The sequence below is a fragment of the Triturus cristatus genome, chromosome 11 (assembly GCF_964204655.1).
Source record: "Triturus cristatus chromosome 11, aTriCri1.1, whole genome shotgun sequence".
Lineage (NCBI taxonomy): Eukaryota > Metazoa > Chordata > Amphibia > Caudata > Salamandridae > Triturus > Triturus cristatus.
Window position 1 is genome coordinate 538171347 of NC_140594.1, and position 14007 is coordinate 538185353.

At 43.9% G+C, this 14007-nt stretch overlaps 4 non-coding genes and 4 pseudogenes across 4 annotated transcripts; all 8 read left to right on the forward strand.

Moving 5' to 3' along the window:
* The first annotated feature begins 48 nt into the window (after positions 1–48).
* LOC146785032 (5S ribosomal RNA) lies at positions 49–167 on the forward strand (annotated as a pseudogene).
* Positions 168–270: 103 nt separating this feature from the next.
* Positions 271–389, forward strand: LOC146785033 (5S ribosomal RNA). The gene has a single exon (XR_014971000.1). It is a non-coding gene; the product is annotated as a 5S ribosomal RNA (ribosomal RNA).
* A 348-nt stretch (positions 390–737) lies between these two features.
* Positions 738–856, forward strand: LOC146785034 (5S ribosomal RNA). The gene has a single exon (XR_014971034.1). It is a non-coding gene; the product is annotated as a 5S ribosomal RNA (ribosomal RNA).
* A 116-nt stretch (positions 857–972) lies between these two features.
* LOC146785035 (5S ribosomal RNA) lies at positions 973–1080 on the forward strand (annotated as a pseudogene).
* A 112-nt stretch (positions 1081–1192) lies between these two features.
* Positions 1193–1311, forward strand: LOC146785036 (5S ribosomal RNA). Its single transcript, XR_014971024.1, has one exon. It is a non-coding gene; the product is annotated as a 5S ribosomal RNA (ribosomal RNA).
* Positions 1312–1425: 114 nt separating this feature from the next.
* Positions 1426–1543, forward strand: LOC146785037 (5S ribosomal RNA; annotated as a pseudogene).
* Positions 1544–1660: 117 nt separating this feature from the next.
* LOC146785038 (5S ribosomal RNA) lies at positions 1661–1769 on the forward strand (annotated as a pseudogene).
* Positions 1770–2106: 337 nt separating this feature from the next.
* LOC146785039 (5S ribosomal RNA) lies at positions 2107–2225 on the forward strand. The gene has a single exon (XR_014971038.1). It is a non-coding gene; the product is annotated as a 5S ribosomal RNA (ribosomal RNA).
* The last annotated feature ends 11782 nt before the right edge of the window (positions 2226–14007 follow it).

A 14007-nucleotide genomic window follows, 5' to 3' on the forward strand; every position in this document is an offset into this window, starting at 1 on the left:
TGAAGTCAAATGAGTAAAGCCAAGAGCTCCAAAGTCAGAGGTCCTAGATCCTACGGCCATACCACCCTCAAAGCACCTGATCTCGTCTCATCTCAGCAGTTAAGCAGCGTCCGGCCTGGTTGGTACCTAGATGGGAGACCGGCTGGGAATACCAGGTGCTGTAGGCTTTTTTGTTTGCTTTTGGTGAATGAGGGTGGGGTGTCTCTTTTGCTAGGCCAGCGCTGAAGACAAATGAGTAAAGCCAAGAGCTCCAAAGTTAGCTGTCCTAGAGCCTACGGCCATACCACCCTGAAAGCACCTGATTTTGTTTGATCTCAGAAGTTAAGCAGGGTTGGGCCTGGTTAGTACCTGGATGGGAGACTGCCTGGGAATACCAGGTGCTGTAGGTTTTTTGGTATTTTTTTTGTTTCGCTTTTGGTGAATGAGGGTGGGGTGTCTCGTTTGCTAGGCCAGCACTGAAGACAAATGAGTAAAGCCAAGAGCTCCAAAGTCAGAGATACTTGACCCTAGGACCATACCACCCTGAAAGCACCTGATCTTGTCTGATCTCAGAAATAAAGCAGGGTCAGGCCTGGTTAGTACCTGGATGGGAGACTGCCTGGGAATACCATGTGCTGTCGTTTTTTTTTTTTTTTTTTTGTTTCGCTTTTGGTGAACGAGGGTGGGTTTCTCATTTGCTGGGCCAGCACTGAAGAGAAATGAGTAAAGCCAAGAGCTCCAAAGTCAGAGGTCCTAGAGCCCATGGCCATACCACACTGAAAGCACCTGATCTCGTCTGATCTCAGAAGTTAAGCAGTGTCGGGACTGATTAGTATCTGGATGGGAGACCGCCTGGGAATACCAGGTGCTGTAGGTTTTTTGGTATTTTTTATTGTTTCGCTTTTGTTGAACGAGGGTGGGGTGTCTCGTTTGCTAGGCCAGCACTGAAGACAAATGAGTAAAGTCAAGAGCTCCAAAGTCAGAGGTCCTAGAGCCTATGGCCATACCACCCTGAAAGCACCTGATCTCAGAAGTTAAGCAAGTCGGGCCTAGTTAGTACCTGGATGGGAGACTGCCTGGGAATACCAGGTGCTGTAGGTTTTTTTTTTTTTTATGTTTCGCTTTTGGTGAACGAGGGTGGGTGTCTCGTTTGCTAGGCCAGCACTGAAGACAAATGAGTAAAGCCAAGAGCTCCAATGTCAGAAGTCCTAAAGCCTGCAGCCATACCACCATGAAAGCACCTGATCTCGTCTGATCTCAGAAGTTAAGCAGAGTCGGGCCTGGTTTGTACCTGGATAGGAGACCACCTGGGAATACCAGGTGCTGTAGGCTTTTTGGTATTTTTTTTGTTTCGCTTTTGTTGAACGAGGGTGGGTGTCTCGTTTGCTAGGCCAGCACTGAAGACAAATGAGTAAAGCCAGGAGCTCCAAAGTCAGAGGTCCTAGAGCCTACAGCCATACCACCCTGCAACACCTGATCTCGTCTGATCTCAGAAATTAAGCAGCGTCGGGCCTGGTTAGTACCTGGATGGGAGACAGCCTTGGAACACCAGGTGCTGTGGGCTTTTTGGTAGTTTTTTCTTGTTTCGCTTTTGGTGAACGAGGGTGAGGTGTCTCATTTGCTAGGCCAGCACTGAAGACAAATTAGTAAAGCCAAGAGCACCAAAGTCAGAAGTCCTAGAGCCTACGGCAATACCACCCTGAAAATGTCCGATCTCAGAAGTTAAGCAGGGTAGGGCCTGGTTAGTACCTGGATAGGAGACCACCTGGGAATACCAGGTGCTGTAGGCTTTTTGGTATTTTTGTGTTTCGCTTTTGGTGAACGAGGGTGGGGTGTCTCGTTTGCAAGGCTAGCCCTGAAGACGAATAAGTAAAGTCAAGAGCTCCAAAGTGAGAGGTCCTAAAGCCTAAGGTCATACCACCCTGAAAGCACCTGATCTCAGAAGTTAAGCAGGGTTGGGCCTTGTTAGTACCTGGATGGGAGACAGCCAGGAATACCAGGTGCTGTAGGCTTTTTGGTATTTTTTTTGTTTCGCTTTGGGTGAACGGGGGTGGGGTGTCTCGTTTGCTAGGCCAGCACTGAAGACAAATGACTAAAGCCAAGAGCTCCAAAGTCAGAGATCCTAGAGCCTACAGCCATACCACCCTGAAAGCACCTGATCTTGTCTGATCTCAGAAGTTAAGCAGGGTCAGGCCTGGTTAGTACCTGGATGGGAGACTGCCTGGGAATACCAGGTGCCGTAGACTTTTTAGTATTTTTGTATTTCGCTTTAGGTGAATGAGGGTGGGGTGTCTCATTTGCAGATTCACAGTTCATCAAAAACGTAACACAGAGTGGTTTCCCTTGATGGAGGGCCGTGATATATTGACGGGATGCTAAGAAACGCCAAAGGTATTTTCCCAGGCAGTCATTTAGTGTTTTTTGTTAAATTATAAAATAAAGCAAAGCAGTAATGGGGGCATGTTTTTCCTTACAGTTCCTTCATGAAGCCTATTCTCTTACCTACCAAGTGCAATCTAATTGCTGAATACCTTCAAACATTGTAAGTGTTTGACCATTACTGGACAGTTTAAAAACAAGGACATTCAATTATTATTATTCGACTATTTTTTTCATTTTTCTGTCTTTCTTTCGATTATTTCATAGATATCTTTCCCATTGAATATTGGAATCAGTCATATTATATAAGAGGTAAATAGATGATACTGGTGGTGCATTGTTTGTGATCTAATGTGGATGAGTTTTGTTGCACATAGCAATTAAGATTTGGATTTTTCTTTTTATTGTTGCAGCTATTGTGGTCCTGAGGAGAACCCCTAAAGGAGAGGGTTCGAAACGCGTCGACCTTGCGCTTGTTATACCAAACAAACTTATTTAAAATAGTGATTGCTTTCGTGCACTGTGAATTGGTTGTATATTTAAAGAATTGTTTATGTGGTGTATTAGTGCACTTGAAAGACTTTTTGCCTAAATCCTTTGTTGTTTGGGTGTTACCCCTGGCTTTCCTAATTGATTGTATAATTATTCTTTGTCAGGCTACGGTTTTTTATGTATGGTTGTTATGCAGTGTGGGTGTAAATGTTGTGAATCAGGTATGTTAGTAGTGTCTAAGAATTGTTTAAGAGAGGGTGGTTAGTTTGCATTATGGATTAATTGACTGGATGGATTATGAATGCTTTTATTATCAGCATTGCTTTATGAATTGTTGAAGTATTTTCAATATATTTTCTATGAATTTAAAAAAAAACATAAGAAAGTTCAAATAAAGTTAAAATAATTTAAACATGTATAAGGGTATCATAGATTTCATTTCTGTGCACCATTAAATTGAATATGTGATATAACATCAGTATTGGCAATTTGTTGTTCTGTTGTATTTGAGGCTCAGCCTTACTGATTGGAGCCAAGACCCATTCTTGTTCTTTGATATTTTTGCAGGGAACTACCTGCGAGGTCTTCTATTGGTCAATAGAAAGTTGACAGTAAATTTGGTGAATAGGTTGTCAGACGGTATCTCTTAGGAACTGTCGTTCTTTTTGAAAAACCTTTCTCTTTTCTAATCTCTTTAATTTAATGACTTTTTACACAAGGATTTGTTGTTTTGAATAATGACTGAGAGAGATACCTTCACTTACTGAGAAGAACACATTCAAAGGTTAATAAATGCACCTCCAGTGTTTGCCCCTGCCTTGTTAAGTGTTTTGGCAAAAACTCAGAATGAATCTGATAAACTCATTCGTTTAAGGAAGAAACAAATTCGTACTGATCTTCATGGCCATTTCCTTTTAGAGCATCTCATGGCTGGCACAATCCCAGGAGGTCTTCAAATACGTAACATTTGTGTTATCTTTATTGACGACCCTGTATATAAGAAAGGCTACAGTTGTATTGAAACGAAATGCAATAGGGAGCTGATGGTCCTGACTGTAGAAACCGCCCAGAGAATATCACAACAGCAATTGGAGGAAATAGTTTCACTTGAGACAGAAATAAAAAATAATCAATTACTATCTGATTCGAAAACTTTATTGGAGAAAGTTAAAAAAGAAATATTGGAATTTAAGGATTTTACTGTAAATCAAAAAGGAAACAAGTTTGAAAAGGATAAAAATAATTTTTCATTGGACAACGTTTATCCTTTTTTACAGATGGATTTTTACACACGGGCAGATTCCTGTAGGTATCTCCCCAAATTTCAGGGAAGAATTAGGAACAAATTCATCACATTTTCTGATACATCATCATCTTCAGGAGGTGAAACTGATAGCAACGAAGGTCCTCCTACTACTATTAGATGAGGCAATAATTATCAACAACAGTCCAATCCTTTTTTAGGTAGGGGCCAACAGAGACAACAACAATCTGTTCCTTGTTTAGGGAGAGGACAACAGAGGCAAAGAGGACGAAATCGGTTCACCAATGAGGCATGGGAAATGAGGGCGCGGAGACAGTGCTACAAAAACGAAATCTGTCTCCTATTTTTAATCTGTCAGAACGTTCTCTTATTCAAGCCGAAAAAAGTATTCTGGATAAAGGGTTGACGTTTGTCCCCTCAAGACCTACTGATTTTATCAAACTAAAGACAGAGGCAATTGAATTCTGCCGTAAAATTCGTTGAAGAACTTTCTTTTCTGAATATACAAACTTCAACAACTCAGAAGTAACAGGACTTCGTAAAAAAGTCCTTGTTTTGTCCTCCGTCAAATAAAATACCAAAAGAAGTTTTGACTTTTGAAAAAATGGTGTTATCTGCTATCTCTGATATGGAGAAAAAAAAAAGTATGTAAAATACAATACTTCGAAAAAGCAAAAGGAAGCCATCCTATCTTTGAATAATGATACATCAATTGTGGTTAAACAAGCAGACAAAGGTTGGTAGTCTGGGGTACCACCAATTATACGCAGGAAGTTATGAGACAATTGGACGACACCGAATGTTATAAAAAGATCTCTCGAAATCCAACAACTGAGCTTCATGGCCAACTATTTGAAATCTTAAAGGCTGGGTGTGATTCAGGATTTTTAGGTCCAAAGGAATACCAATTTGTGCAAAATAAACATCCACGAGTACCTGTGTTCTATGTCCTCCCAAAGGTTCATAAAAATTAGACAAATCCACCTGTAAGGCCCATAGTTTCAGGTTGCGACTCGCTGATTGAACCCATTTCAAAATATGTGGACTACCTTCTAAAACCATTTTTGGATGATGTTCCAGCTCATCTTCAAGACACAACAGCCTTCATTAATAGGCTGTCTTCCGTCAATTTTGAAACAAATAAAGACATCATGGTGACACTTGATGTTGTATCTTTGCACACACAGATACCACAGGATGATGGTATAGCAGTATTGACCCATTTTTTGGAAACAAGACCTAAACCAGTAAGGGTCCCTACAGGATTCATTGTGCAGCTGGCCAGTTTTCCACTTAAAAAGAATGTTTTCATGTTTGGTAATGACTTCTTTTATCAAATCAAAGGAGTTGCAATGGGCTGTCCTTTTGCCCCAGAGCTAGCCATACTTTTTATGGCAATTTTTGAAGAAAGATTCATCTATAACAACAATCCTTTCCAACAGTTCATTTCGAACTGGATGCGTTATATTGATGATGTCTTTTTGGTTTGGTCAGGAACACAAAAACAACTCATCGAATTTCATAATTGGTTTAATGCAAGAACAGAGGACATTAAGTTCCGTCTTAATCATTCAAGCCAGAGAATGACTTTCTTGGATGTAGAAGTGTATCCTTCGGATGGGGAGCATGTTACAACCTTATTTAAAAAACCAACAGATAGGAACAAGGCCCTCCATTATACAAACAATCATCCTAGAAGCTTGAAGCAAAATGTACCTTTTGGGCAATTTTTAAGAATTCGTCGGAATTGTCACTTTAAAGATGATTATTTCCTGCACGCCAGCAATTTGTGTGATAAACTGGCCGATCGAGGCTATTCCAAGAAATTGTTAAAGAATGCCATGAGGAGGGCATGCTGGACACCACGGGAGTCACTTTTACAAAAGAAAAAACAAACACCAATTGATAAGATGTTATGTGTCTCCACATTTTGCCCCAATTCAAACAATTTAAAAAAAGTAGTTCATCAAAATTGGCATTGGATCAAAAATGTGGATCAATCCTTTGCTAACGGACCTCTTTTCGCTTTTAAGAAAGATAAAAGCATTGCTAATCATGTGTTTCGAGCCATGCTACCAAAAGTGATTCAACCAACACTTAGAGACTATGTGGGTTTGGCTCCGGTCAGTGGACATCATAAATGTGGTTCATGCTCCTGTTGTGAGCAAACAATCGGGGGAGCGCTCTTTTCCCATAATGGTATCCATTGGAAACACAACACTTTTGCTAATTGTAAATCTAAATTTGTCGTTTATGGAATACTTTGCCCATGTTCAAAACTATATGTGGGCAAGACTAACCAAGAAGTCCGTCAGAGAATCACGCAACATAAATCTAGGATTCTAAAAAATTTGGAAACTGCACCTTTGGTCAACCATTGGAAAGAAAAGGGACATACCGAAAGAGATCTCAAATGGACTGTGATCTCTAAGGCAGTATCTGACCCAAGGGGTCGCCACCTGGATCAAAAACGAATTCAGCGAGAGGCAATGTTGATTGTCAAATTCAATACTACAACCAATGGGCTCAATGAATTTTCTGAATTATATAAATTGTGAGCACTCCTTATGAGGGTTCATTGAAGGTCAGGATTGATAAGGTCTAGAATCTAGTTGTTTTTAATAATCTTTTTTGTTTGTGGTACAAAGGTGTTAATATAAGGCTGAGGTGTAGGTTCTCATAGATTGATTCCCGATCTATTTGTGGTGTATTAGGTGCCTAAACGGGGGCTGTAATGCTGATACTACAATTCCCATGATGACTTGCAAATTTTCCCATGAGGCGGTGGGATATATCATCTATCCATTGAGTTCTGCCCAAAGCGTACGAAATCGGTGTTAAGCGTGCGACGCGAGCGCAACGCGGAAGTAAAACCGGAGAGCAAAGACTGCTGTTGATTAGGTAAGCAGGGATTCCAGCTTTTGAAATCATTGTTGATGAAGGATATCTGTCCTTCTATAGGGGCACGCTCAAAAGACGCGGCCCATTTTGTACATCTTGACACGACCACTTCAACAAAAAACGCATATACACGACCTGTTTTGCAGATTCACAGCTCATCAAAAACGTAAGACAGAGTGGTTTCCCTTGATGGAGGGCCGTGATATATTGACAGGATGCTAAGACACGCCAAAGGTATTTTCCTAGTCAGTCATTTAGCGGTTTTTGTTAAATTATAAAATAAAGCAAAGCAGTAATGGGGGCATGTTTTTCCTTACAGTTCCTTCATGTAGCCTATTCTCTTACCTACCACTTGCAATCTAATTGCTGAGTACCTTCAAACATTGTAAGTGTTTGACCATTTCTGGACAGTTTAGAAACAAGGACATTCAATTATTATTCTTTGAGTATTTTTTTTATTTTTGTGTATTTCTTTCGATTATTTCACGGATATCTTTCCCATTGACTATTGGAATCAGTCATATGATATAAGAGGTAAATAGATGGATACAGGTGGTGCATTGTGTGTGATCTAAGGTGGATGAGTTTTGTTGCACATAGCGATTAAGATTTGTTTTTTTCTTTTTATTGTTGCAGCTATTGTGGTCCTGAGGAGAACCCCTAAAGGAGGGGGTTCGAAATGCATCAACCTTGCATTTGTTACACCAAACAAACTTGTGTAAAATAGTGATTGCTTTCGTGCACTGTGAATTGGTTGTAGATTTAAAGAATTGTTGATGTGGTGTATTAGTGCACTTGAAAGACTTTTTGCCTAAAATCCTTTGTTGTTTGGGGGCTACCCCTGGCTTTCCTAATTTATTGTATAGTTATTATTTGCCAGGCTGAGGTTTTTTGTGTATGGTTGTTATGCAGTGTGGGTGTAAATGTTGTGAATCAGGTTTGCTAGTAGTGTCTAAGAATGTTTAAGAGAGGGTGGTTAGTTTGCATTACGGATGATTTGACTGGATGGATTATGAATGTTTTTTATTATCAGCTTTGCTTTATGAAGTGTTGAAGTATTTTCAATATATTTTCTATGAATTTCAAAAAAACAAAAGAAAGTTCAAATAAAGTTAAAATAATTTAAACATGTATAAGGGTGTCACAGATTCCATTTCTGTGCACCATTAAATTGAATATGTGATATAACATCAGTATTGGCAATTTGTTTTTCTGCTGTTCCTAACTTAGTGCAGCACAGGTCATGGACCCTTTATGATTGAATCTCTGTGTGAGATCCAATGATTACTGTTGTACCTGTTGCCAGCACCAACCATTCCCTGAGGGCTGGCTTACACTCACCCCACATGCATCCAGCACAGACGTCACTGAATATGTGACCCTGGTAATAAAAAGGGGCCGAGCGCATGCGCCCATATCCAGTTCCACTCTCTATCTAACTGTGTCCGTGTGTGTTCATTATGTATGCATGATGCTGCTCGTGGGCCCTACCACATTACATTCTGCTGTGGACAGCGCTCGCAACCATGTTACCTCTGGCAGTGGGGAAAACTTTGGTTATGTAACTTTGTCTTGGTCATTGTATAAGTACATAGGTAGAGACTGGATCATTAGAGTACTGCAAGGAGAGTGTATAGTGAATTTATAAGTGCTTCGGAATTGGTGGAGTGATTGGATAAGTAAATATGTTGGTGGAGCCTAACCCCAAGCATGAGCTTGGCTCTAATTGGCTGCCCTCCATGTGCCAAAAACTGAAATTGGGCCTTTGCATGGCCCTGTATTGCTACAGACGCAACACTCCACTGAATGTACAATAAACATTCATATCCACACAGATATGTCATGTGCACAATCTTTCATGTGTGGAAATATGGATGAATGTGGCGTCAGTGATTCCCCCTACATTCCATGTTGGCCATGTTTTAGGACTTGGGTCACAGGGTGACACATTGGCGCTTGCGGCCCGTGTGGCAGCAGCACTACAACAGATACACCGGCATCAATTGATTCCTCATACAGCCCAGGACGGAACCACGGCCAGAGCTCTGAGTCATTGTTCACAGCCTCACGCAGGACTGGCATACGCCAGGCCAGCCCAATACACTTACACATACAGGGAGGAACAACAACGCTACATGGCCCAGATTTTCATTGTAATGATCTGCTGCTCTCAGGTCTAGTTGTCAGTACGCCACAGCCACTTCCTGACGGCTGGTTTACACCCACACCACACCCATCAAGCACAGGCGTCACATGACACGTGACTCTACCAATAAAAAGGACCGGCTGCACGTGCTCCATGCCATTTCCATTTCAGAGTTTGTGCACCGGATGCACTGCAGCCGGAACAGGCACACCGCCACGGGATGGTGACTTTCAGTGCACTGAGGTAGGGGCACTGTAAGTGCTGAGCGGGTGTGCAGCCTGCGATGATGTCCCGTCCCGGTGGTCTGGACTGGTCAGGTTTTGTTTGCCCTGCTGGACCGAACCAGAGAGGGCCTACCGCCATGTGGCGTGGCTTCTCTGGTCACAGAGTTAGTGGCACCGCAAGGGCTGAGCGGGTGTGCAACCTGCGATGATTGCGGGTGCACTTGTATGTCCTCTGCCATGGTAAAATGAAGACGCAGCACCAAATGTGAGACCTGGTGGCCTGCGGAGCGGGGCTGCATGGTGTGGAGGGTGCCCTGTCCGCGGAAAGGTGAGCAGTGAGGCCTGGGTGCGCTGGGGCAGGCAGACACCTCTGGGCGGTGGGAGTGGATGGGGTGCAGCAGCCTGGGTGCGCAGCGGCGGCCAGACACCTCTGGGCAGTGGAAGTGGATGGGGTGCAGCAGCCTGGATGCCCAAAGGCGGAACAGCGATTTAGGCGTGCACTGTCGTATGTACTCTGCCATTACTGATTCTGTACTATGTTTCAGATGAGTGAGCTTGAGGGCTCCACTATGTCCCGGCATGTGGTTGGAGACACACCGGTGGCAGAAAGGTGAGCTGTGAGGGTTTTGTCCAGAGTGTGGGCACTCACTGTCTCTCTCCATCTCTTCATTTCTCTCTATCACACTCTTTCTCTCTCTTCCTTTCTCTCACACTGTTTCTCTCTTTCTCTCTCTCTTCCTCTCTCTCTCACTCTTTCTCTCTCTCTTTCTCTCTCTCTCACTCTTCCTCTGTTCCTCTGTTCCTCTTTCTCACACTGTTTCTCTCTTTCGCTCTCTCACTGTTTCTCTCTCTCTTCCCCTCTCTCTCACTTATTTTCTCTTTCTCTCTGTCTTCCTCTCACTCTTTCTTTTTTTCTCTCTCTCTCTTCTTCTCTCTCACTATTTCTCTCTCTCTCTCTCTCTCTCCTTTGATGGACGCATGAGGCACAATCTTATCTTGCTTTTTGTCTAACAGCCCTGCGATGATGCGTGGCCATTCTGTCAATCAACACCCACTCTGAATTGTGAGCTTGGCTTGACCACGTGCACGCAACGGCTGAGGAGGTTGCTTCGGCACGTGGTGGACCCTCTTACACAAATGTTGGTGGCAGAAGGTGAGCAGAGAGGCTTGTTTTAGCAGTAGCAGGCAGTCACCTCTGGGCGGTGGGAGTGGATAGTGTGCAGCAGCCTGGGTGCACAAGGGCGGGCAGACACCTCCGAGCAGTGGGAGTGGATGTGGTGCAGCAGCCTGGGTGCACAGGAGCGGGCAGACACCTCTAGGCAATGGCAGTGGATGGGGTGAAGCGTTCTGGGTGCACAGCAGCGGGCAGACACCTTTGGGTAGTGGGAGTCGATGGGGTGCAGCAGCCTGAGTGCGCAGGGTGAAACAGAGAATTACGCGTGTGCAGTTGTATGTATTCTGCCACTACTGATTCTATACAATGTTTCAGATGACTAAACTCGAGGGCTGCACTATTTCCTGGCACATGGTTGGAGACACACCTGTGGCAGAAAGGTGAGCTGTGAGGATTTTCTCCACAGTGTCAACACTCACTCCCACTATCAATCTCTTCCTTTCTGTCACTCACACTCTCTCTCTCTCACTCTCTATCTCTTATTTTCTCTCTCACACTCTTTCTCTCTTTCTCTGTCTTCCTCTCTCTCTCATTCTTTCTTTCTCTCTCTCTCTCCCTCTCTGTCTCACTCTTTCTCTCTCTCTCTCTGTCCCTCCCTCACACTGTTTCTCTCTTTCTCTCTCTCTTCCTTGTATCTCACTCTTTCTCTCTCTATTCCTCTCTCTCTCACTCTTTCTCTGTCTTCCTCTCTCTCACTCTTTCTTTCTTTCTTTCTCTCTCTCTCTCTCTCTCTCTCTCTTCCTCTCTCTCACTCTTCCTCTCTCTCTCACTTGTTCTCTCTTTCTCTCTGTCTTCCTCTCACTCTTTCTTTCTTTCTCTCTCTCTCTTCCTCTCTCTCACTATTTCTCTCTCTCCTTTGATGGACGCATGACGCACAATCTTATCTTTCTTTTTGTCTTGCAGGCTGTGATTCAGAAATTGTCGAAGGATGACACGCCATGCCTGTACCTACTTTTATTATGTTGTTTTGGTTAAATAAAATGTTTTATATGTAAATCCATAGATGACTGAGATTCTTATTTGTCCAACCTCACATGCATGTTCTTAATTCTAATTCTGCGACATCAGCCAATTTGTTACATTCTAGATTTCCTAAGGTTGCTCTCACTTTGTTTGTGGGGGGTGGGGGTGAGGGGGGGATGGCAGACAAGTGGGCTGGTGGCGGGGGTGACGAAGCAGTTTTGGATGTCCGAGCTGCATGATCGTTGGCTCCATTGCATCTGTTGTCATTCAGGTGTGGCTCTGGGCTGGGCTCCCTTTCATGTTGCAGGTTGTAGTCCGACTTTATACCAGCTCAGAGCAGGTGTAAACTTCCTACTACTAACACACCTTATCGCCTGTTTTGTACTCTCTTCGATGATCTTGCTGGTGGTTGAGAAACTTGTGAAGTGATGTGTTCGCTGCTTTTTGCACGGCTACCCCTACTCTACATCTCATTCGCAATATTTGCCGGGGTCATCCTTGACGATGCTGTTTGAGGCTGCTATCGCTGGTAAACTGGTGATATGGGCTGTTTGCTCCAGCTTGTGAATGGTGCGTTAAATTTATCCCCATTTTGGTTGCGATAAAGTGCTGTTAACTCGGCGATGTGTCCTTCAGAATATACCCTCGGTGTTTGAAAGACTTAAGAAAAACTCGAGTGCCACGCGGAAAGCTGCAAAAAAAAAAAAACGAGAAGAGGGCATCGTCGGCCCCCCTCCCGTGGCCAATTCTGGCCTGAGGACCCCATCCCCCGGGGCCTTGCCTCACCATTGCGGGGAGCCCCAATGCCCCACGGTCCTGCCGGCTCTCCGCGTCCTGCGGGAGCCAGCATTGCTTTTCCGCACGGGGAGCTGCTGACATGCAGCTCTCCGTGTGGAAAAGCAATCAGCTTTGGATTTTGGAAGCGAGAGCAGGTTTCCCTGCTCTTGCTTCCAAAATCCAAAACAAGTTTGCTATGACTAGGCCGGAGCCGTGCGGCTCCCGCCCCGTCATAGCAAACAGCAGTGTCCCGAAAGGGTGGGCACCCCGGGACACTGCAGAAGCCGGCCCTGCGGGGTGGCGGTCCCCAGGGCCATCACAGGCTCCAGGAGGAGCTACACGCGACCCCCTCCCAACATGAGTGAAGCCCTGGGGAGGTGGTGGTCCCTGGGTCTGCGGGGGCCCCAGCGGGCCCCCGCTAATATTTTTTAAGAAATGCCCACGGGACCTAGCCCACCCGTGGGCCTCATTAAAATAAAACGCGGGAACCCACGCTTCATTGTTTTTTAAACAATTTCGGCGGAATTCGCGACCCCAGCACGTATTGCGCTGAATTTATTAATTTTTTAATGCTTTTTTTGGCCCTGGGGGTCATTCTGGGACCCTTTGTGCAGGCCTAGGCTGTCATGGTGTTTCTACCCTGCCCCCTTCTCTTGTTTTATATCTTAGTTTCTCTGTTTTCTGGTGACTCGTATCTACCGAGTCACAAGATGGCTGCCAACACTTCCTGGTTTGGAGTGTTGACAGCCAATTAGAATGAAGCTCGTGGTTGTGGCAGCCAATTAGAATGAAGCTCGTGGTCAGGAGGGTTCGCGACTCCACCGCTTCCCTAGATATCGAAACTTTTATTTTTTTAATTTCTCAGCAACTACTGAACGGATTTACCCCATTTATAAAAAGGGTCGCTTTCGGAACCAAGCTCTACCTTTTTGCCAAATTTGGGGTAATTCCGTCCAGCAGTTCAGGCTGTAGTCCGTCTCAAAATTTCCTATGGAATTTAACATGGAGAAAACGTGTTTTGGGATCCCTCTGTTTTTCTCAGCCCCGGCTTGACGAATCACCCCCAAACTTTCAGGATAGGAGCTGACCTGGATAGACTTTTTTGGGGAGAATCTCGTGAAGATTCGTCAAACTACGCCAAAGTTATTAGGAATTCAAAAAATGCTATTCTTATGGAAACTAGTTTCTAACTGTAACTACCTACTGATGACCACCAGTAGGTAATAGAAATAGATGATACATCTCGTACTTCCACATAGTTTCAGTCTACCTGATGTAGACCCTCTATTTTGAAGTTCAATTTCACACTTTTAAAACATTGACTATTCTTCACATACCCATAATAGTGGGGGTTTTGCGAGTTTAGAGTCCATCTAAACCACTTCACCAGGTACGAATCTTGGATCTTTAGTAGGGCTGGGTCAAGATTGATTTCAAATCGAGAATCAAGCATACTTTCCTTTTCCTGCTTTTGTTGGAAATAAAACCAGGGTGGAAATTGGGCACAACAGGGATCTTATCATGCAGAATTTTATAATGCTACACGTGACTAAAATTGATGTAGAAACAGTGTGAGTGTGCAGATAGCAAATCCTCAAAATGGGAAAAATTGTTCTCTAGCAGCTAATTTTCCCTAATTGCGATGCTTGTAAACAAGAGTGGGCTGCAACTGCTTAATTTGAGCCGGTGTTTGCAGGTGGGGCCCACC